The 25,667-nt window shown below is 42.5% G+C and overlaps 1 pseudogene; it reads right to left on the minus strand.

Annotated features, from left to right (window-relative positions):
- LOC112070641 (small conductance calcium-activated potassium channel protein 2-like) overlaps window positions 1-25,217 on the minus strand; it is a 48,026-nt pseudogene extending 22,809 nt beyond the window's left edge.
- Between the last annotated feature and the right edge of the window lie 450 nt (window positions 25,218-25,667).

The following is a 25,667-nucleotide window of genomic DNA, read 5'->3' on the forward strand; positions in this document are numbered from 1 at the left end:
AATCCAGCATGACTTCTGCCGCGTTCAAAACAACTGGAAACTCGGAACTAGGAAATCTCAGACTTATGAGTTTAAGATAACTGGGACTCTGAAAAAAACTAGCTCTGACTGGGAAAATACATTTTCAACGGTCATCCAACTCGGAATTCCAATTCTGGAACTCGGACCTCTTTCTAGTAAGATCACTGACGTCATGATTCAACCTTGTTTTTTTGCAGAGTTCCCAGTTGTCTTGAAAGCACAATAAATCCAGAGAATGACAGATTTTGATGACAAAATTTGCCCACAAGAAGGACCGCCGTGCCACCTTCCTGTTCAATTGAGCACACCACAACAATGGTGAGTCCAAAAATGTATTGTATGCTGCTGCATAAACAATGTAATATGCCAGAGAGATATGTATACTGTAGCTAAGAAAGTAATACTAAGTGTGTGTTGTGTAGTAAGCTGTTATTAGTCGATGTGCCTCACCCTAATAATTTGGTCCCTTTCCTTATTTAATTGTTTTGCTTACTTTGTGTATTATAATTAGCTCGTGCTTTTCTTGACGAGGAGGAGATAGTATATAATGTTGTTGGGTCTGTAACCATGTTTCCCATTCAAATACTTGTTTTCAACAAAAAGTTCAGTAATAGACCCATGTAATTCCATTGCAAGGGTTGTTTTGTTTGCACAATGCGCTGTCTGTGCATCGGTATATTGTATATAAAAGTGGATCCTCATGATTGTATTTTCCTTATCAACTTACACAAATCCACAAGGAGTCAGTAGTAACCACATTTGTTTAACTTCTTAGAACTAGGGGCTGACATTTTCACTTTTGGATGAATTGTTGCCCAAATTAAACGGCCTCGTTGTCACACCCTGGCCTTTGTTATATATATTTTCTTGATTAGTTTAGTTAGGTCAGGGTGTGAATGGGAAGGTTGTGTGTTTGTCTAGTTTAGGGTGTGTGTATTGTTAGGGGGTTTTGTAGTATGTTGGGTTGTGTTCAGTGTAGGTGTTTAGAAAAGTCTATGGTTGCCTGATTTGGTTCTCAATCAGAGACAGCTGGTATTGTTGTCTCTGATTGGGATCCATATTTAAGGCAGCCATAGGCTTTAGTGTTTTGTGGTAATTGTCTATGTGTAGTGTTTGTGTCAGCACTATTGGTTGATATAGCTTCACGGTCGTAAGTTTGTTATTTTGTTAGTTGTGTCTAGTGTTTGTTTCGTGTGGTTTCTCTCTCTCTAATAAAAGAAGATGTATTTTGCACACGCCGCGCCTTGGTCCTCTCTCTCACCCATAGACGATCGTGACAGAATAACCCACCCGAATCGGACCAAGCGGCGTGTCAAGCGGCAACAGGACCCACTTACACAGGATTTCTGGACATGGGAGGACGAATTGGATGGTAAGGGACCTTGGGCACAACTGGGAGAATATCGCCTCCCTGTGAAGAGCTGGAGGCAGCTAAAGCCGAGAGGAGGCGATATGAGGAGGCAGCACGGAGGCAAGGCTGGAAGCCCGCGAGTACAACCCAAAAATGTCTTGGGGGGGGGCTTAAAGGGAGTGTGGCGAAGTCAGGTAGGAGACCTGCGCATACTCCCTGTACTTACCGTGGAGAGCGAGAGTACGGGCAGACACCGTGTTACGCAGTAGAGCGCATGGTGTCTCCTGTACGTGTTCATAGCCCGGTGCGGGTTATTCCACTCCCCCGCACTGGCAGGGCTAAATTGAGTATTGAGCCGAATGTCATGAAGCCGCCAACGCATCTGGCCACCAGTGCGTCTCCTCGGGCCGGCTTACATGGCACCAGCCTTACGCATGGTGTCCCCGGTTCGCCTACATAGCCCGGTGCGGGTTATTCCACCTCCCCGCACTGGTCGGGCGACGGGGAGCATACAACCAGGTAAGGTTGGGCAGGCTCAGTGCTCAAGGGAGCCAGTACGCCTGCACGGTCCGGTATTTCCGGCGCCACCTCCCGCCCCAGCCCAGTTCCACCAGTGCCTACACCACGCACCAGGCTTCCAGCGTGTCTCCAGAGCCCTGTCCTCCTCCACGCACTCGCCCTATGGTGCGTGTCTCCAGCCCGGTACCACCAATTCCGGCACCACGCCCAAGCCTCCTGTGCGTCTCCAGAGTCCTGTGCATCCTGTTCTGCTCCCCGCACTAGCCCTGAGATGCGTGTCTCCAACCCGGTACCACCAGTTCCGGCACCACGCACTAGGCCTAATGTGCGTCTCCAGAGCCCTGTACGCACTGATCTTTCTCCCCGCACTCGCCCTGAGGTGCGTGCCCTCAGCCCGGTACCACCAGTCCCGGTACCACGCACCAGGCCTATAGTGCGCCTCGAGAACTCAGTGTGCTCTGTTCCTGCTCCCTGCACTGCCCTGAGATGCGTGTCCCCAGCCCGGTACACCAGTTCCGGACCACGCACTAGGCCTAATGTGCGTCTCCAGGGCCAGTATCCCCGTTCCTTCTCCCCGCACTAGCCTTCAGGTGCGTGTCCCCAGCCCGGTACCACCAGTTCCGGCACCACGCACCAGGCCTACAGTGCGCCTCAGCCGGCCAGAGCTGCCCGTCTGCCAAGCACCGTCAGAGCTGCCCGTCTGCCAAGCACCGTCAGAGCCGCCCGTCTGCCAGCACCGTCTGAGCCGCCCGTCTGCCAAGCACCGTCAGAGCCACCCGTCTGCCAAGCACCGTCTAAGCCGCCCGTCTGCCAAGCACCGTCTGAGCCGCCCGTCTGTCCCGAGCCGTCAGAGCCGCCCGTCTGTCCCGACCGTCAGAGCCGCCCGTCTGTCCCGAGCCGTCAGAGCCGCCCGTCTGTCCGAGCCGTCAGAGCCGCCCGTCTGTCCGAGCCGTCAGAGCCGTCGCCAGACAGGATCAGCCCGAGCCGTCCGCAGACAGGATCAGCCCGAGCCGTCCGCCAGACAGGATCAGCCCGAGCCGTCCGCCAGACAGGATCAGCCCGAGCCGCCAGCCAGCCATGACAGCCGAGCGCCACGCCACAGACAGCCAGAGCCGCCAGCCAGCCATGAGCAGCCAGAGTCGCCAGCCAGCCATGAGCAGCCAGAGTCGCCAGCCAGCCATGAGCAGCCAGAGTCGCCAGCCAGCCATGAGCAGCCAGAGTCGCCAGCCAGCCATGAGCAGCCAAGTCGCCAGCCAGCCATGAGCGCCAGAGTCGCCAGCCAGCCATGAGCAGCCAGAGTCGCCAGCCAGCCATGAGCAGCCAGAGTCGCCAGCCAGCCATGAGCAGCCGAGTCGCCAGCCAGCCATGAGCAGCCAGAGTCGCCAGCCAGCCATGAGCTGCCCCTCAGTCCGGAGCTGCCCCTCAGTCCGGAGCTGCCCCAGTCCGGAGCTGCCCTCAGTCCGGAGCTGCCCTATGAGATGGTATTCAGTCCGGGACTCGCCATTCCAGAGGCGCCACCAAAGCGGGTAGTGACGATGGTGGAGGGGGTCCACGTCCCGCACCCGAGCCGCCACCATAGGAAGGCCCACCCGGACCCTCCCCTTCTGTGTCAGGTTTTGCGGCCGGAGTCCGCACCTTTGGGGGGGGTACTGTCACACCTGGCCTTTGTTATATATATTTCTTGATTAGTTAGTTAGGTCAGGGTGTGACATGGGGGATGTTTGTGTGTTTTGTCTAGTTTAGGGTGTGTGTATTGTTTAGGGGGTTTTGTAGTATGTATGGGTTTGTGTTCAGTGTAGTGTTTTAGAAAAGTCTATGGTTGCCTGATTTGGTTCTCAATCAGAGACAGCTGGTTATTGTTGTCTCTGATTGGGAGCCATATTTAAGCGCAGCCATAGGCTTTAGGTGTTTGTGGGTAATTGTCTATGTGTAGTGTTTGTGTCAGCACTATTGGTTGATATAGCTTCACGGTCGTCAGTTTGTTATTTTGTTAGTTGTGTCTAGTGTTTGTTTCGTGTGGTTTTCTCTCTCTAATAAAGAGAGATGTATTTTGCACACGCCGCGCCTTGGTCCTCTCTCTCACCCATAGACGATCGTGACACTCGTACCTGTCCTAGATCATATGATATGCATATTATTATTACTATTGAATAGAAAACACTCTGAAGTTTTAAAACTGTTTGAATTATATCTGTGAGTAAACAGAACTCATATGGCAGGAAAAGTTCCAAACAGGAGTGAAAATTCTGAAATGGGTCGCTGTGAAAGGCATCGCCTATTCAATTCTCCTATATTTATGGATCTGTATGCACTTCATACGCCTCCACGTAGATGTCAACAGGCAGTAGAACGTGGAATGAAGCATATAGCTTCATGTGGGACCGGATGAGAGCCTTTGGAGTGCGTGGTCAGGCAGATTTCCAGTTCTTGGCCACGTGCAGAGGGAATGTGATGTCTTTGTCTGCACTGCGTTACATAGACATGAAGAAATGCTCCGTTTGGGACGTTATTGGATATATATGAGAAAGACATCCTGAAGATTGATTCTCAACTGAGTTTGACCAGTTTATTCTATTTGTAATATCACTTTTTGAAGTTTTCGTTCATTCGCGTAAAGTTCTCTGGACAAGTGAACGACACATGCTAGCCAAAGTTGCTAATTCGACAGAGGTAATGGACATTATAAAACAAAAAAACGATTTATTGTGGAACTAGGATTCCTGGCACTGCATTCTGATGAAAGTTCATCAAAGGTAAGGGAATATTTATGATGTWATTTCGTATTTCTGTTGACTCTGTTGACTCCAACATGGCGGAGAATGGCTGAGCGCTGTCTCAGATTATTGCATGCTGTGCTTTTTACTAAAGTTATTTTTTTAAATCTAACACAGCGATTGCATTAAGAACCAGTGTATCTTTAATTATATGTTAAACATGTATCTTTCATCAAAGTTTATGAGGAGTATTTCTGTATTTCACGTTGCTATCTGTAATTACTTTCGCTATTTTGGAGCCATTTCTGAACATGGCGCCAATGTAAAACCACGATTTCTGGCTATAAATATGCACATAATCGAACAAAACATAAATGTATTGTATAACATGATGTCATAAGACTGTCATCTGATGAAGTTGTTCAAAGGTTAGTGATTAATTTTATCTCTATTTGTGGGTTTTGTGAAAGCTATCTTTTCTGTGAAAAAATGGCGGTGTGTTTTTGGATATTGTGGCGAGCTAACATAAATATATGTTGTGTTTTCGCTATAAAACATTTTAAAAATCGGACATGTTGGCTGGATTCACAAGATGTTTATCTTTAATTATGTGTACAACATGTATTTTTTATCAAAGTTTTATGATGAGTATTTCTGTATTTCACGTTGCTCTCTGTAATTATTCTGGCTGTTTTGGAGCCATTTCTGAACATGGCGCCAATGTAAAACCACGATTTCTGGCTATAAATATGCACATTTTCGAACAAAACATAAATGTATTGTATAACATGATGTCATACGACTGTCATCTGATGAAGTTGTTCAAAGGTTAGTGATTAATTTTATCTCTATTTGTGGGTTTTGTGAAAGCTATCTTTGCGGTGAAAAAATGGCTGTTTTTTTGGGGATATGGTGGAGAGCTAACATAAATATATGTTGTGTTTTCGCTGTAAAACATTTTAAAAATCGGACATGTTGGCTGGATTCACAAGATGTTTATCTTTCATTTGCTGTATTGGACTTGTGATTTCATGAAATTATATGATATCCCTGTGGCGCTAGGCTAGGCTATTCTAGTCAGCGTTTCTGATGAGAATGATCCGGGATGGGGGGTCCGTAGAGGTTTTAAGCAAGTCAGGCATATCAGCTATGATTTTTTTTAAATCCAGTAAATGAGGCTGATTGAACTGCTTCGCTGTCAGACAAGGCTCCACTGATAGCAAGGTGGTAAGGATTCAGTGCATGGTGTTGAAGAAAAGCTCTGCTGTTGGGACAGCTTTATGTAGGCCCTAACAGTTTGTGGGCACCGTTTGTCACCGTTATAGTGCAATTCATGTATTGTTTAGTGTTGTGTAGTGGCTTTGCTGGCATGCATAAAAACAAATGGGGGGGGAGTGTGCCTCACCAAGATTGACATGCTAAAATCGCAACCGAACATGACAGAGCTTGAAGAATAAAAAAAAGTATAATTTGCAAATGTACAAGTGTGCAAAGCTCTTAAAGACTTACCCAAAGGTGATTCTATCATGTATTGACTCAGGGGTGTGAATACTTATGTAAATGAGATTTCTGTATTTAATTTTCAATAAATTTGCAAACATTTCTAAATTCCTTTTTCACTTTTTCATTATGGGGTATTGTGTGTAGATGGGTGAGATTAAAAAAAATATTTAATACATTTTGAATTCAGTCTGTAACATAACAAATGTGGAATAAGTCAATGGGTATGAATACTTTCTGAAGGCACTGTACCTGCCCATCCCTTTTTCTTCAATAAAAAAAGATGTAATTGAATTATTCCCACGCACCTGCAACAAGTCGACTCAGCTGTGCGAGAGCTTTTCCTATTTTGCAGAAACTGCTTACCATGATGCCAGTGAGTAGACAGATGCTGCGGCCACAGTAGGTGTGGGGAACAACATCCCCGTAACCAATGGACAAGAAGGTGGCACCGACCGACCACCCACAGGGCCTCCATGTAGTTACTGCTCAGGTCCTTATAGTTGTGGTGTCTATGGACAGGGAGGGATGATGTCTTGTCACTCATCATATTAACATTAACACTTAACAAATAAACTAGTTTCAGTCTAGGAGTTTGATATTTGATTGTATTTGTTATATGATTGACAACTTATGATGGGCACATCTTGTCAGACACAGCACAGATTGGTCCAAGTCATTATAGTCACCAAGGCCGGGATTCATTGAAAGACGCGTTGCAGCATGGCCGCACATGTACTACCGACAATGCATCTTTTAAAGGTAATTTCCCAGACGTTTGCAGAGATTGCATTCACAGTAAACGTTTCGCGATGTCGGCTGAAGTATAAATTACCTCTTAAAAGGTGCATTGTCTGTAGTGTAGTGTGCACTGCACCTTTGGAATCAGTGTTAATTTTGGCACTCTTTTTTTAGATTTAGTCAAATTTTTACTAAAATATCATTAAGTCAAATTTGTCATTTGAATAATGATTAAGTCTAGCTATTGTAAAATGACAAAAACAGTGGGCCATTTTCAACTAAATGCCCTTTCATTGTAGTCATAAAACCTCTGACACTACAGGGGTGCTGTTTCACACTTGGACATTATCGTTCCCAAATTAAACTGCCTCGTACTCAATTCTTGCTCGTACAATATGCATATTATTATTACTATTGGATAGAAAACAATCTCTAGTTTCTAAAACCGTTTGAATTATGTGTGTGGGTGAACCAGAACTCTTTCTGCAGCGGAATTCATGACAGGAACTGCGAAGGTCTGAAAACTAGGCTCTGTTCTCAGATCAGTTTAAAGCTCTGTATGTATCCTATGGGTCGACATGAACTGCACCCGCCTTCCCCTGGATGTCAGTAACCAATGAGAAGTGGAATGGAGTTTCTACGTAGTTCTCAGAGCTTATAAAAGGCCAAGGAACGAGGGGATCTCTCTTTCGTCGTTCGTCATTGCCAAAGCAAGACCTCAGGATGGCATTTTGAAACGCTCAGTTATCGGCCTTGCTATATCCGTCTGTAATTTAATTCGATATAGGTGTTAGAAAATCATAACGAAGTTATTTTAAACCGAGTTATATCAGTTTATGCGATATATTGCTATTTTCGGAATTTCCTTAGTATTGCGTTTGAGGATTTGGGCAGTTGTTTGGCCACATAGCTATTGTTAGCTGCCAATTCCGAAGTTGAAGATGACGTTTTACAAACAAGCAACGATTATTTTGGACAAAGGACCACTTGCCAAGATTCTGATGGAAGCTCGTCCAAAAATAAGAGCATTATTTATGATGTTATTCCGTATTTATGTGGAAAAATGTAAACGCATTTGTCCGCCATTATTGCCGGCCTAGTCTGGCGTTAACGCACACTGTATGTCTAGTAACGTTAATTTTAAAAATCTAACTCAGCGGTTGCATTAATAACTAATGCATCTTTCATTTGCTGTCCAACCTGTATTTTTTAGTCAAGTTTACGATTATTTATTGATTAGATTAGGGCCTTCCAAGATGGGCCGGCCAGAATGCATGACCTGTTGCCACTGATCACATTGTATAACCACGATTTGTGCTGCTAAATATGCACATTTTCGAAAAAACCTATATGCATGTGTAATATGATGTTACAGGACTGTCATCTGACGAAGTATATCAAGTTAGTCCAAAATTATATATCTTTTTCTGTATTGTTACGATCGCTAACCTGTGCTGTGGTAAATTGCTTGTGTTTCTGCTATTGTGCTAAGCTAATATAATGCTATATTGTGTTTTCGCTGTAAAACACTTAAAAAATCTGACATATTGCTGGATTCACAAGATGTTGGCTTTCATTGCTGTACGCTGTGTATTTTTCAGAAATGTTTTAAGATGAGTAATTAGATATTTGACGTTGGTCTCTGTAATTATTCTGGCAGCTTCGGCACTATTTCAGATTGCAGCTGCAATGTAGAACTGTGATTTATACCTGAAATATGCAAATTTTTCTAAAAAACTATGCTATACAAAATAAATATGTTATCAGACTGTCATCTCATGAAGTTGTTTCTTGGTTAGTGGCTATTTATATCTTATTTGTCGAATTAGTGATGGCTACTGATGGAGTAAAAAACTGGTGGAGTAAAAAAAGTGGTGTCTTTTGCTAACGTGGTTAGCTAATAGATTTACATATTGTGTCTTCCCTGTAAAACATTTTAAAAATCAGAAATGATGGCTGGATTCACAAGATGTTTATCTTTCATCTGGGTGTCTTGGACTTGTGATTTAATGATATTTAGATGCTAGTATTTACTTGTGACGCTATCTAGGCTATGCTAGTCAGCTTTTTTACTGTGGGGGGTGCTCCCGCGATCCGGGTTTGGAGGAATTAGAGGTAACCTATAGTAACATGAATCACTGAATTCCATGTGCACAAAACATACATAGCCTTGTCCTACTACTTTTTTTTTTTCCTACATAAAAACCCATTCTCCCCAACAGCAGAAATATGAAAAAACACTAAGAATGCACAATATATCGGTGAACATATCGAAATTGGCCATATTAGCTAAAAATGCCACACATCAGTATCGCGCCGATGTCTAGTTTAACATGATGTTAAAAACCGATGTCAAAGCTGTCGTGCATACCTATATAACATACACAACACTTGCAACACAGCATCCCTAACCTCCCACAATGTCTGCTGTGTGATCGAGCAGTCAACAAGTCGAGCAGTCATTTGAAAGAGTAAGAAAGCCAAGAAAATGGAATTCATTGCCCTTGACAATCAACCCTTCTCTGTCCTGGGTGATGTTGGCTTTCGCCGATTGGTCGAGCACCGTACCGGTGCCAAGTGCGCTATTTTTCAGATGTTGCCCTACCAGAGTTGCACAGTAATAGCGTCACTGCTATTAGCTTCACGACATACATACTAATGGAATGCCGTTTGGGTCAGTAGCACTGTCAAAGCTGTACAAAAAAGTCTGCAAAACACCAACAACGAACAATGTGTTTATCAATACCGCGTTTGGTACATACAAGCATAATTTGTTTGACCGCAACTTCTGGGGTAGCTAGCTTTAGCTTGGTACCTAGCTAGCACCAATACAACCAGCCTGAAAACAATGACCAGTACAAACTGCAGTCATTTTCATTATTCTTAGCAATGATTTAGGAATCTTTGTGAGTAAGTATTAGCTAGGTTGCCACTTGTTGTTCGCCTATTGAAATTGAACTTCAGTTCATGAAAATAAATAGCTAGCCTGCTACTTAACCCTGTTGCCCAAAGCTAACGTTAAAAGCAGCCTGCTAGCTTCATCTGGTTAGTGAGGCTCGACCGGACCGGGTTATGTGTTGTGAAGCTAGCCACAAAAAGGATTACGCACAATAGTGGAATTTGCGGTTTGCCTTCAAAATAAAAGTATGACATTGACAGTGATGCAAATAAATACAAATAGTAGAATTATGCCATACTTTTATTTTGAAGGCTAACCTCAGTCCACTATTGTGGCTAATCCATATTGTGGCTAGCTTCACATAGATGGGTCCGACCACCATTAATCAAATAAGAACTGGCTTATAAATTAGGGTTATTTTAGATGATGACGCCTACCTATACAGTTAGCTAGCTAACTATAGCTACTGAAACAGATCATGTCGTTTTGCTATGTTTTTGGGGAAGAACATTGTTTGCATCCGGGAGCTAGCTAGCTTTTTTTTATGACCAGCACTGTAGGTGCGCGAGACAATTTTACCAGCATCAGAGCATACGTATCGATGAATCGTTGTGACATATGAAATACGAGTGATAGTGTAATCAATGTGTAATAACTACGTAAAAAATGTATGGATGCATTAAATTATTATGTGACTTGCAGTCATATTCAGGTCATGATTGGTCAACAAGCTTATTTGGTGTATCGTTTTTGACACGCAAAAGCCCAAATGGCCTTCCATAGAAATCCTGGTTGAGAATGAAACGACTGAAGAAATGAACAACGAAACAGCACAGCAAGTAAGTGAAAGAAATAGGTTTTGATTATGTTTTACTGGTAATGGGGACATACGTAAATGCCAACAAAAAATGTTTGGGGTCAGTGGTGTGTGTGTGTGTGTGTGTGTGTGTAACCTTTACTTAACTAGGCAAGTCAGTTAAATAACAAATTCTTATTTACAATGACGGCCTACCCCGGCCAAACCCGGACAACGCTGGGCCAATTGTGCGCCGCCCTATGGGACTCTCACTGCCGGTTATGATAGAGCCTGGATTCGAACCAGGGACTGTAGTGACGCCTCTTGTACTGAGATACAGTGCCTTAGAACGCTGCATCCATGTCTGTGTGTGTTAACTATTTAAATGTACTAGAATATTTAAAAGACCGCAACAATTTTAAATATCGGTTATCGGTATAGTTTTGTTTTGCAAGGAAAATATTGGATATTGGTATCGGCCAAATATGTCATCTCGGTGCATCACTAATATTTTCCATAACCAAAAAGATTGTATTTTCAGCTGTTTGGCGCTGGTATACAAAAACAACACTGAAGAACGGGAAGCATAGAAATAGCGCACATAGAACAGATCTTCCGCTTCTTAGACTTGATTTCAATGAGAATGACAGATCTATAACTCAACATTTCTATGTGCATTTAGTCAGGTCGCCCAAAAGGATACATATCGCAGCTTTAACTCAAAATAAAGTTATTTACCAATTCAGAAATAGCGTAGTGGTAAGATACATTTTGTCAATAAATTGTTTGCTATCCCTTTTCCTTTCTTTCTGTGCCACCAAAATGTTTGCATATAGGCTACTGGTAATGTTCCCACAGCCAGGTTCAGTTGAAAAGCGTTGTTGAACATTGCAGATAGAAATTCCATGAATAGAGCCGACATAGAGTATGTCTTTCTATTGTGCTGATGCACAATAGAAAGAAAAAACCGTAGCACCAGTATTATGAGTCATGTCTTTTCAGCAGTAGAATCAAACTGTTTTTTCTGAGTAAAAGAGGGAGACTTGGCAACAGAATCTGTATATGAAATGCAGTGGAAAAAGTGGGATGGTTGAGAGAGACAGACTACTTTTCTATAGTCTACTAAAGAGAAAGGAAAACATAGCTTGACTGTTATTTTACAATTAAACTCAATGCAGCTATTGCTTTTGATTTCGTAAAGCAGCTTGTGTTTCTTAACCAGGCCAAGGCTTGCTAATTAGAAGGCTGGTGGTGAAGCAAGAGAGTCGCCTGCGCAATGTTTAGGCAGGCTATAATCGGAGGCCGAGCCAGAGCAGAGCCTGCCTGGCTGCCTGTCTGTCCACAGTGATTGCTTCCCTGTAGCTCACCACTGAAGTAGCCTGTGTTTGCTGGTTGAGTCCATCCCACTGCTGAACAGAACTGCACTGTGCATCTGTCCTGTTATTTGAGCTTATCACCGAAAAGCTCTCAATCTCTCCAAAATCTCTTGCCCAGTCCATTTAGTAGTCAGATTTTAGTCACAGAGATAATTTTGTCTCGTCTCATTTTATTCAACTGAAATTAAAAATAATTTATATTTATTCAGTCATCAATTGCCACTGAAAAATAGGTGTTTGACGAATATTGTAGAGTACTATTTTAGTTGACGAAATTAACACTGCTTTTAATGAATCCTGGCAAAAGTCTGATACCAATTTCCCTATTTTCCTCCTTCCTCTCTCTACTCCCTTTCCCTTCTTAGTCACTTACCTCTCACAGACATGTAGGCCCCAGGCAGCAACTAGCCACAGAGAGACGCTGAAGATCATCAACACAGTGCCAGGGTAGATGGTCATCAGGGTTTTGACCACAAAACGGCTGTTGAAGTGGATCTGGATACAAGTCAAAATAATAATAATATTAATATCCACAGTGGTAGGGTTAGGGGAAAATAATTACAAAAATATATATATACCCCTAAAAATATATTTAAAATAATATATTTATTAAAAAATATATATATATGGGGGATTGGAAATGATGCAGACAATTACATTGATAGAAGTCACAATTTATTTGCAATATTAAAGCTGATCCACCCTTAGATAAAAAAATACTTACTACTTATGCAAGGGTTTTTCTTTATTTTTACTATTTTCTACATTGTAGAACAACAGTGATGACATCAAAACTATAAAATAGCACATGGAATTATGTAGTAACCAAAAAAGTGTTAAACAAATCAAAATATATTATATATTTTAGATTCTTCAAAGTAGCCACCCTTTGCCTTGATGACATCTTCGCATACTCTTGGCATTCTCTCAACCAGCTTCAACTGGAATGCTTTTCAAACAGTTTTGAAGGAGTATCCACATATGCTGAGCACTTTTCCTTCACTCTGCGATCCAACTCATCCCAAACCATCTCAACTGGGTTGAGGTTGGGTGATTGTGGAGGCCAGCTCATCTGATGCAGCACTCCATCACTCTTGTTCTTGGTCAAATCCCTTACACAGCCTGGAGGTGTGTTGGGTCATTGTCCTGTTGAAAAACAGATGATAGTCCCACTAAGCACAAACTAGATGGGATGGCGTATAGCAGCAGAATGATTGGGTAGCCATGCTGGTTAAGTGTGCCTTGAATTCTAAATAAATCACAGACAGTGTCACTAGCAAAGCAGCCCCACACCATCACACCACCTCCTCCATGTTTCACGGTGGGAACCACATATGCGGAGATCATCCGTTCCCCTACTCTGCGTCTCACAAAGACATGGCGGTTGGAACCAAAAATCTCAAATTTGGACTCATTAGACCAAAGGACAGATTTCCAGCAAGTGTCTTCTTCTTATTGGTGTCCTTTTAGTAGTGGTTTCTTTGCAGCAATTCGACCATGAAGGCCTGATTCACAGTCTCCTCTGAACAGTTGATGTTGATATGTGTCTGTTACTTGAACTCTGTGAAGCATTTGTTTGGGCTGCAATCTGAGGTGCAGTTAACTCTAACGAACTTATCCTCTCCAGCAGAGGTAACTCTGGGTCTTCCTTTCTTGTGGCGGTCCTCATGAGAGTCAGTTTTATCATAGCGCTTGATGTTTTTTTGCGACTGCACTTGAAGAAACTTTCAAAGTTCTTGAAATTTTCCACATTGACTGACCTTCATGTCTTAAAGTAATGATGGACTGTTGTTTCTCTTTGCTTATTTGAGCTGTTCTTTTACCATATAGGGCTATCTTCTGTATACCACCCCTACCATGTCACAACATAACTGATTGGCTCAAACGCAATAAAAATAAAATAGATTCCACAAATTTACTTTTAACAAGGCACACCTGTTAATTGAAATGCATTCCAGGTGATTAACTCATGAAGCTGGTTGAGAGAATGCCAAGAGTGTGCAAAGCTCTCAAGGCAAAGGGTGGCTACTTTGAAGAATCTAAAATATATTTTGATTTATTTAACACTTTCTTTGGTTACTACATGATTCCATATGTGTTATTTTATAGTGTTGATGTCTTCACTATTATTCTGGCAATGTAGAAAATAGCAAAAATAAAGAAAAACCCCTGAAGGAGTAGGTGCGTCCAAACGTTTGACTGGCACTGTATTTTGTGAAGGAAAATTGTATGTTTGTGCTTTTCTAATAACCAATTCAACTGGGTTCATGCAAGTGACTGATTTGATCGTGACTGGGAGGAATCCTCACTATCAGTATCTGCAATTTTGCATAACGCCCATAACACTGTTTTGAGAACGGAAAGGGGTGTCTTAGTTTTAAGTTCTCAAATTGGAGAGAAGAGGCCTCGTGAGGTATTGGTCAGTCACATGCATGAACCAAACGTTAATGATGAGTTAATTATGAATAATGAATAAGCTACATCATGTAAATACAACTTGTCTGTGTAAGCAGTATATAAGAGAACTAGCGGGACTGCCCCGGCGGAGCTCCTGACCGACATGTGTACTATGGTGCATTGAGTTGGTTAGAACCTCTCCAGCTAGCTGATAATACATATTTATTCATTTAATATTGACTTCAGGTGTCCCTGGTGGTAATTTCAACGACAATTCCATGTCACGAATAGGATTATTGATTCTGCCTGCGGAGCTTTCCAGTGGGAGTATGCGAGGAAACCCGGTGGCGCATTTTATGAAGCGTGAGTAAAATTCCCGTCCGACCAAAAGTCGACAAGGACCCGCCCAGACCAGACCCTTACTGTGAGCTGCACAGCTGCGAACAATTGAAGGACACGGCGACTGAATTTCAGTATGTCAATTTAAATGAATTTGTATAAAAATAATACAAAAAAATGTATAAAACCAATAAAACTCAACATAAAAATGGAGGAGGATACCACTAGTCTTGAGTCAAGTAATAGCACAAGGTGAATGTGGATGTGAGAGTTGTGTGAGTGTGGAAAGAATATAATAAGCTGGATAATAAGAGGATTGAAATTGGGATAATAAGAGGATTTAAATTTGGATTGTTAAAAGAGGATCTAAATTTAGATAATAGGAGATTATTACTATTAAGTACTGAGTGAAAGAGCTGTCAGGAGACTAGCTCCGGTGTGAAAGAAGTGCGTGTCTGTATGAATACCCCAACCAGTTCTGTGAGCTGAGTTTTTCGATCTAAAACGCTATATAGGGTTCTGTCCACCACCGCCCATCATAGTCTGGGACTACTAGTAATAGCACAAGGTGTTATTGAGCACAGGGTGTTTCATATGTATAGGAAGTAGCGGCAAGAGAACCGTTGAAGGTATATATGCATAGGATGTAACGATAGAAAAGTCTGCATGGTCTGAGAACCACTGATAATAGCTCGAGGTGTTAATGTAGGCATTTAGGAATCGTTGAAGATGCACATGGAGTGGATGTCAATACCTAAGCCCCACTGACTATTATCTGTAGGCATTTATGTTGATTTATAACGTTATATAAGGATTCTGTATGTGGAGATATGAAAGGAGAAGATAACTATTCCCGAATATGCTGTTAAATAGAACACTAGTGTACATATTAAAACCCCTGTATAAATAGAAGACTAGTGTTAGGGAGGTATAATGGGTTACTAGTAACATACACTACTGGTCAAACATTTTTGAACACCTACTCATTCAAGGGTTTTTCTTTATTTTTATTATTTTCTACATTGTAGAATAATAGTGAAGACATCAAAACTATGAAATAACACATATGAAATCATGTAGTAACCAAAAAAGTGTTAAACAAATCAAAATATATTTTATATTTGATATTCTTCAAATAGCCACCCTTTGCCTTGATGACAGCTTTGCACACTCTTGGCATTCTCTCAACCAGCTTCATGAAGTATTCAACTGGAATGCACTGGTATGCATGTGTCTGTGCCTATGATTGTGTTTCTTCACAGTCCCTGCTGTTCCTTATTTTTATCTGTTTTTAAATCTGATTCTACTGCTTGCATCAGTTACCTGATGTGGAATAGAGTTCCATGTAGTCATGGCTCTATGTAGTACTGTGTGTCTCATATAGTCTGTTCTGGACTTGGGGATTCTGGTGGCATGTCTTGTAGGGTATGCATGGGTGTCTGAGCTGTGTGCTAGACCGCTGCACCACTACTACATCTCAGTGCTTGAGGCGTCACTACAGACACCCTGGTTTGAATCCAGGCTGTAACACAATCGGCCATGATTGGGAGTCCCATAGGGCGGTGCAAAATTGTCTCAGCATCGTCCGGGTTTGGCCGGTGTAGGCCATCATTGTAAATAAGAATTTGTTCTTAACTGAGTTGCCTAGTAAAATAAAGGTTACATTTAATTACATAAAAAAAAACAAAAAAAAAAACAGACAGCTCGGTGCTTTCAACATGTCAATCCCTCTAATAAATACAAGTAGTGATGAAGTCAATCTCTTCTCCACTTTGAGCCAGGAGAGATTGACATGCATATTATATTATTAATGTTTGCTCTCTGTGTACATTCAAGGGCCAGCCATGCTGCCCTATTCTGAGCCAATTGCAATTTTCCTAAGTCCCTCTTTGTGGCACCTGACCACACCTGACAAAACTAGAGCCTGTAGAACCTGCCTTGTTTATAGTGCTGTTAAGAAGATAGAGAAGCGCTTTATTATGGACAGACTTCTCCCCATCTTAGCTACTACTGTATGTTTTGACCATGACCGTTTACAATCCAGGCTTACTCCAAGCAGTTTAGTCACCTCAACTTGCTCAGTTTCCACATGATTTATTACAATATTTACTTGAGGTTTAGGATTTAGTAAAGGATTTGTCCCAAATACAATGCTTTTAGTTTTTTTTTTTATATTTAGGACTAACTCATTCCTTGCCACCCATTATGAAACTAACTGCAGCTCAATGTTAAGTGTTGCAGTCATTTCAGTCGCTATAGTATAGTGTTGAGTCATCCGCCAGTGGCATGTCGTTAGTAAAGATTTTAAAAAGCAAGGGGCCCAGACAGCTGCCCTGGGGAATTCCTGATTCTTTCTGGATTATGTTGGATAGGCTTCCATTAAAGAACACCCTCTGTGTTCTGTTACAGGTGACTCTCTATCCACAATATAGCAGGGGGTGTAAAGCCATAACACATACGTTTTTCCAGCAACAGACTATGATCGATCATGTCAAAAGCCTCACTGAAGTCTAACAAAACAGCCCCCACAATCTTTTTTTATCATACATTTCTCTCAGCCAATCCTCAGCCATTTGTATAAGTGCTGTGCTTGTTGAATGTCCTTCCCTATAAGCGTGCTGAAAGTCTGTTGTCAATTTGTTTACTGTAAAATAGCATTGTATTTGGTCAACACAAATTTTTCCAAAACTTTACTCTGGGTTGGTAATAGGCTGATTGGTCGGCTATTTGAGCCAGTAAAGGGGGCTTTACTATTCTTAGGTAGCTGAATGACTTTTGCATCCCTCCAGGCCTGAGGGCACACACTTTCTATTAGGCTTAAAGTGAAGATATGGCAATATCATCCACTATTATCCTCAGTAATTTTCTATCCAAGTTGTCATTGGCTTGTCATTCTTGATAGACAACAATAATTTTTTACCAAAATGTAATTGAAGGTGCTCCAAAGCTTTTTACTATAATTCTTTATGTAATTTATCTTTGTTTCATAGTGTAGTTTATTCTTCTTTTTATTCAGTTTAGTCACATGATTTCTCATTTGCAGTACGTTTGACAATCGGTTGTGCAGCCAGACTTATTTGCCATTCCTATTGCCTTATCACTCTCAACCATACAATTGTTCAAATCCTCATCAAGCCACGGGGATTTAACAGTTTTTACAGTCATTTTCTTAATGGGTGCATGCTTATTAGTAACTGGGATAAGCAATGTGTCATGTGCAGCGTCTGTTTGCTCCTCATTACTCACCACGGACCAACAAATATTCTTTACATCAGCAACATAGGAATCACTACAAAACGTATTGTATGACCTCTTATACAGGCCCAGCCTTTGGAACTTTGATTTTCCTAGATATGGCTACTATATTGTGATCACTACAGCCGATCTGGATACTGGATACTGCAGTATTAGTAAAGACGTGATCAATACATGTTGATGGTTTCATTCCTATGCTGTTTGTAACTACCCTGGTAGGTTGACTGATAACCTGAACCAGGTTGCAGGCACTGGTTACAGTTTTAAGCTTTTTCTTGAGTGGGCAGCTTGATGAAAGCCAGTCAATATTTAAATCACCCAGAAAATATACTAGTGTATCAAGCATTTCACACATGTTATCCAGATACTGACTGTTAACACTTGGTGGTCTATAGCAGCTTCCCACAAGAATGGGCTTTATGTGAGGCAGATGAACCTGTAGCCATATTACTTCTACAGTATTTCACATTAGATCTTCTCTAATCTTTACAGGAATGTGGTTATGAATATAAACAGCAACACCTCCACCACTGGCATTTATGTATTTTCTGTAAATATTATAACCATGTATTGCTACCACTGTATCATCAAAGGTATTGTCTAAGTGAGTTTCAGAGATAGTCATATGAATGTCATCTGTTACTACCAAGTTATTAATTTCATGAACTTTGTTTCTTGAGCTACATATGTTAACGTGGGCTATTTTGAGCACTTTTCTGGGATGCTTGCTTGTTTTCATTACTTTATTAGGTAGCTTAGCAGAAGTAGATATTCTCATGTTATTTATGTTAGTGCAGGGTGAGCTGCACACAGTGGATTCCTACTAGGGCACACCGGCTCAGTGCTAACAGAATAAATCTGGTTCATAGGCACATGATTGCTGCATACAATAGCTGTATGATCAGCAGAGGCATTCAGGGCAGTTAGGGGGACATAAATTAGGTTAATTACATTGTGTCTATCAATGCCCCTGGTGTAATGTACATTTGCTAAAGCATTATGATGACTCAGCGACACAATGGTAGCGATTAACTGAACTGGGCTTGGGCCATTGATAAGTCATTGTCTCAATGCAGCCTTATAATGCTGTGAAAGGATCCAGAAATACAAAACACGTTTTATGAGGAGAATGGGATCCACCCAAATCAAGGAGCACAGCATCCCATTCTCCTTATAAAACATGTTTTGTTTCCAAAAGGTATCAAAATTGTCAACAGAAGTTAAGCTAATTCAGCTGCAATAATCACGTACCCAGTTGTGAAGAGAAAGAATCATGCTAAAGCATTCAATGACATGATTCAGAGAGGGCACAGGGTCAGATAAGATGGGTCTTCTATTAGTGTCTAGCAGAGAGTCAATCAGCTCTTTGAAATCCAGTTTCAACTGTTCAGCGCTGCCCTTTATAATGTCATTAAAACCCACATGTACTGCAATAGAATCGATGTCCATGTCCTGGTGTAGTACATTCGGGTACAGCTTAGTAATGTCATTTACTCGAGCTCAGGGATAGGACATTGTTTTTGCACTGAGAACAGTCACATTTCTTACCATGGAGCTTCCCAAAATCACGGCTGGCAAGAAGGACGGGGAAATCTGCCCTCTCCCACGCTTCACAGGATGGTGTAGGCTTCCGGCAGATCGAGAAGCCCTGCTCGATCCAGAGCAGGGATGGAAGGTTGCCAACATCAACTTCAAAATCATAGGGGAAGGAGTAGGAGAAGGCACAGCGGCCATAGACACATGTACCCCCAACAACGAAGGTGCAGGAAGATCAGGTTCCAGGGCGGCGAAACTATTCGTTGTTTGCATCCGTTCCGGGCCTCTCGTTTGGAGTGTAGACTGCTTTGCGGGAGGCTGTTGTCTTTGGCTTCCACGGCTCGTGACATGCGACTATCCTTGATTGCGATGCTCTTCTTGCTGTGCTCCTTCGACTCTGCTATCAGATGGGGGAGGAGAGGCAGGAGATGGCTGCCCTGGCGAATGATCTCTGGGCAACACCGGCCAGTCGGATAACGACAAACGACAAGCCAGAGAAGCATCCAACATGCGCGAGCGGTGTCCAGCCACCGGGATAGAAAAGATAAACATTCCACTCTGCTTTTTCCCCAGTTTCTTACATAGGCTGGCAACCTGCGTGATCAAAGAAGCCACCTCAAGCCTATAATCCTTGGCAAGCAAACAATTGCCGCATTGGAACTCTGAGTGATCCAGTTTGTCCCGAAACAAAGCATAGTAGATACAGTTCCTACAGCGCTGGAACCATTAATTTACTTCTCCAGACAGAGGGCTCCACTGGAAAACTCATCTGGGACTAACTTCGTTAGCTTGATGGCTAATGTTAGCATCTTAGCTAGGTTAGTGTCTCTTTCAAGTAGATTTTAACCTGTCAGTTAAGCGGGATTCTGGGACAAGAAATAGCGATCCTAGCTGTTAAACGCAGAATCCATGCAAAAACAAGTTTGGTATTTATGTTTAACTTCATACGGCTGAAATCCCGTTAACGGGATCGATATGACAACAGCCAGTGAAAGTCCAGGGCGCCAAATTCAAACAACAGAAATCTCATAATTAAAATTCCTCAAACATACAAGTATTATACACTATTTTAAAGATAAACTTCTTGTTAATCTCACCACAGTGTCCGATTTCAAAAAGGCTTTATGACAAAACCATACCATGCGATTATGTTAGGTCAGCACCTAGTCACAGAAAAACACAGCCATTTTTCCAGCCAAAGAGAGGAGTCACAAAAAGCAGAAAGAGATCAAATGAATCACTAACCTTTGATGATCTTCATCAGATGATACTCATAGGACTTCATGTTACACAATACATGTATGTTCTGTTCGATAAAGTTCATAGACTGCCAAGATGGCCAGCATCCCGGAGTCACCTCTTCACTGTTGACGTTGAGACGGGTGTTTTGCAGGTACTATTTAATGAACCGGCCAGTAGAGGACTTGTGAGCGTCTGTTTCTCAAATTGGACACTCTAATGTACTTGTCCTCTTGCTCAGTTGTGCACCGGGGCCTCCCACTCTTTCTATTCTGGTTAGAGCCAGTTTGCGCTGTTCTGTGAAGGGAGTAGTACACAGCGTTGTACGAGATCTTCAGTTTTTTGGCAATTTCTCGCATGGAATAGCCTTCATTTCTCAGAACAAGAATAGACTGACGAGTTTCAGTAGAAAGTTATTTGTTTCTGGCCATTTTGAGCCTGTAATCAAACCCACAAATGCTGATGCTCCAGATACTCAACTAGTCTAAAGAAGGCCAGTTTTATTGCTTCTTTAATAATCAGAACAACAGTTTTCAGCTGTGCTATCATAATTGCAAAAGGGTTTTCTAATGATCAATTAGCATTTTAAAATGATAAACTTGGATTAGATAACACAACGTGCCATTGGAACACAGGAGTGATGGTTGCTGATAATGGGCCTATGTAGATATTCCATAAAAAATCTGCTGTTTCCAGCTACAATAGTCACTTACAACATTAACAATGTCTACACTGTATTTCTGATTCATTTGATGGTTTTTCTTTCAAAAACAAGGGCATTTCTAAGTGACGCCAAACTTTTGAACGGTAGTGTTGTCACACCCTGATCAGTTTCACCTGTCCTCGTTATTGTCTCCACCCCCTCCAGATGTCGCTTGTTTTCCCCAGTGTATTTATCCCTGTGTTTCCTGTCTCTCTGTGCCAGTTCGTCTTGTATGTTTCCAAGTCAATCAGCGGTTTTCCCGTTCTCCTGCTTTTTGCATTCTCCTTTTTCTAGTGCTCCCGGTTTTGACCCTTGCCTGTTTCTGGACTTTGTACCCACCTGCCTGACCATTCTGCCTGCCTTGACCACGAGTCTGTCTGACACTCTGTACCTCCTGGACTCTGATTTGGTTTGGACCTTTTTGCCTGTCCATGACCATTCTCTTGCCTGCCCCTTTGGATTAATACATATTGTAAGACGCCAACCATCTGCCTCCTGTGTCTGTATTTGGGTCTCGCCTTGTGCCTTGATAAGTGTATATTCCAATTATCTGATGGTCCGACCGCATTCTATCCCCTATCAACACTTTTTTCACTTTTGGTGCCAATGAGAATGGCATAAGAAAGAAGTCAAGATGACTAGCTTGATTGAGCCTCCTCCAGATATATCTCACTAGGTCAGGATATTTAAGCCTCCATATATCGAGTAGTTCCAATATGAAGGTTAATGAGCCATATCTGTTTATGGTCCAATAACATATTTAAAATCATCCATCTACCTTGCAGATCTGTTTGGACAATTTGCACATTCGGATCAAAATTACTTTTAATTAATGTCATCCCCCCTTTTGAGTTTCTTTGCCCATGAGAGAAGTATATTTTGCCCCCCCCCAAGTCCATTTTCCACTCACCTTCATCTAAAATTGTTGAATGAGTTTCCTGTAAACAATATATATTATATTCCTTCTCTTTGAGCCAGGTAAATATTGTTCTTCTTTTCTTATCTGCTAAGACATTACAATTATAACTGGCTATATTTATTTCACCATTTACCATAATGAGATACAAGTTTCAAATCCATTCATCATATGTTTGTAAATTTACCATTAAAAAGTACCATAGTGATTGAGTGTCCATATACCGTAGCTGTACCATGATATTTGCATTGCTAATAAGTAACCCTCCAATTGTTCTCCACTACTCCACCCGCCAAAGCCCCTCCCAAGTTGGGTTGTCATCCCAGTGACCGGCAGACCACCCCCGTCCCCCTGGATCCCTAGGTCCCCCGAAAGGCCAGGACCCATCCTTTGAAAAGAGCACACAGTGCCACCCACAGAGTAGAAGCAGATCAACCGTTAAAAGTATTTCCAATGCTCTCACCTCAATTTGCAACCCCTTTCCCCCACACTCAACCATAAGCTCAAATGCTCAACGGTTGTTACATCCTAGAGCCCAACTCAAGAAAGGACTACTTATTTTTTTGTCAGCATGCTCGGCTAGCCAATGCTAAAGCAGCACAGTGAAATTCCATTAATATGCAACACCTAGCGTTGGTGTGAGTATCTGCTGGAAGTGTTGTGGAATCCAATGGGCTGCTTTAGCATCGTTTCGACATGATGGAGAAGGTACTTACTACTGAATTTCAAGTCAAAACCATTCTGTTTATTGTACAACCTGAGTATGTACAGGTCCATTAAAGCAAGTAACTAAGATTTGAGGGAGAGGTTGCATAACTTGCATGGTGACAAATGTTGACCTCTGACCTTGTTGAGGGCGCCAATGCTGCGCGAGGCGGTGTCTGTGTAGAGTCGGCTGTGCAGCATCAAGGCACGACCCAGGAGGTAGAGTCGCAGGAACATGGGTAGAGCCAGCACGATCTCCAGCTCCGTCTCTGACAGCGTGGGGGACATGGCTTGCCATGACAATGGGAGACCCACTGGGAACGGGTGCACCGCCGCAACAAACAGCTCAAGGGCGATCAGGCTCACACGCTCCGTTGTCATGGCAATTTGCCAGTCTTCTGATCCGTTATCGTGGATGTAGAGCTAACAGTGATGGGAGTATGGGTACACAGCCATGTCAGAGTTAGAGCATATACGAAGTACAGTTCAATGAGAGTGTAGTCAAAGTGTAATAAATTATATAATGAGAAGTACCAGACAAGGTTGCCCTCTGTCACCATCTACTTTCCCCATTAGCAATATAATCTCTACTATAGTCTGGTATATAACAAAATGTATTGTAGAGTAGAATGACTTCAAAGAATCTAAGCTGAGGGATCACATAAGCTAGTTTAAGATAGTGAGAGTATGGGCAGTGTAGTAAGTAGTCAGAGAGGTGAAATTACCTGCACCTCACAGATGTGGTAGGCAATGACCAGACACAGCAGGATGAGAGAGGACAGGCTGATAACAGACTTCATAGCCATAGAGTATATAGAGATCTGTAGGGGAAACATGTAGTGGACACACTTATCTTAACGTACAGTAAGCTTCATTGTGGCAAATATACCTTCTTTTAACATACAGTTGGGATTCAATTCAAGGCACATTATAGCACGCTTGACATTTAAAGGTAATTTCCGATTTATACGATCTCCGCGAACACAGGAACATTTCCTTTAAAAGGCGCATTGTCCACAGCGCTCTACAATGTGCCTCTATTTGATTCCTGGCCACAGTAACCTTAAGTCAGCAACAAATACTGAAGGCCTTCAAATAATGTTCTGTAAGTTTGAACTCACTAATCACCCAGGTGTCCCCAGCAGACCTGGGTTTCAAATACTTGAAAAAGCATTTCAAATACTTGATCTGTGCCTGGTTGAACTTGCATGGCTTAATAAAGCTATAGAAAAGTCCCAAAACTGCAAACCCTGCCAATTTGGCACTCCAGGCAGACTCAGGCAACACTCAAAGTATATATTTGAAAAAATGTCAAGCATTTGAACCCATGTCTAGTCCCCAGTGCTGACCTTACTGTAGACGCTCCAGGAGAGCTCTATCTCGGTGATCATGACCACCACTCCAAACATCCCCACAGCGAGTGCACAGTCATTCAGCCTCTGCCTCCTCTCAAACAGCGCCCTTCGGCGGACCAGCCTACGACCGATGCTCTGGGTCTTCTTGTGAGGGCAGTCATGGACACCATCCTTGTGATGCGCACCACTGGTCTCCTCACCTCCACCAGAGGCGCCCTTGGCCTCAGACTTCGGGTGATTCTTGTCAGAGCTGGGTGTTTGGTTGGGGGAATGTGGCTGGTAGTCATCTTTGGTTGTAATGATGATCTCAGGTAGACTCTGGCGGTCCTGCATCTTCATTGATGGGGCCTCTAGCCTTCGACCTCCTTCACTGGGTGGCCCACTTTCTGTCTCCCTTAAGTCCATTTGAGACATGCAGAGTCCTTTGTAGGGTGACTGAGTGGATGTCATGTCCTGCTGGTGCCTCTGTGGGCTTGCCTTTTTGGTTTTACTCCCCCAAATCTGATCCTTGTGCCCTGCATTCTGTTCATTCCCTGCTGGCTTCTTGCCTCTCTTTTCCTTGTGGACCTCCTTCCCCCTAACCTTTTCCTCATTGTCTCCCCTTCGGGGTGAGGAGCGGGGTGAGGGTGACACATATTGGCAGCCGTTGTAATATGAGAGGGTGGGTGATGACTGGGTTCCATCGAGCCACACTGAGTGATCTCCCCCTTTTTGACATGAGTAGTTTCTTCCGCACTGGTTGCCAAAAGCAGGAGGGGGAGGGACCACTTTTGATGGAAGGAGGGGATGTTGCTCCTCCTCCTCCTCCTCATCCCCATGCTGCATTGTCAAGTTCATAGAGGGAGAGGGCTCCATCTAGAGATTGTTACAGGTGTTGAGTTATTATTTTTGAACGATTTTATGGGGTTTGGAAAGAGACAACTGTGAGAGAGTGCAGCCAGTTTATGGAGTGAAAACAATGAAAATGTATGAGGGAAGCATATAAAAACACAAACTCTATTGTAAAAGAGGGGACGTTGATATGCCTGTGGAATGTTGATAGTTCACAGTAAACATGAACACAAACCCACTGGGCAAAAACTGGTTGAATCAATGTTGTTTCGATGTAATTTCAACCCCCAAAAACTATGCGATGACATTGAATCAATGTGGAAAACTGATTGGATTTGCAAAAAGTCGTCAAAGGCATTTAGTATTTTTTTCACCCAACTTTTAACCTAAATACAATGACATAAACGTTGAACTGATGTCTGTGCCCAGTGGGAATGTTCCTCTGTGATAATGGTTGACATTATATAGAATAAT

This window comes from Salvelinus sp. IW2-2015, unplaced genomic scaffold (assembly GCF_002910315.2).
Source record: "Salvelinus sp. IW2-2015 unplaced genomic scaffold, ASM291031v2 Un_scaffold1382, whole genome shotgun sequence".
NCBI classification, from domain to species: Eukaryota; Metazoa; Chordata; class Actinopteri; order Salmoniformes; family Salmonidae; genus Salvelinus; species Salvelinus sp. IW2-2015.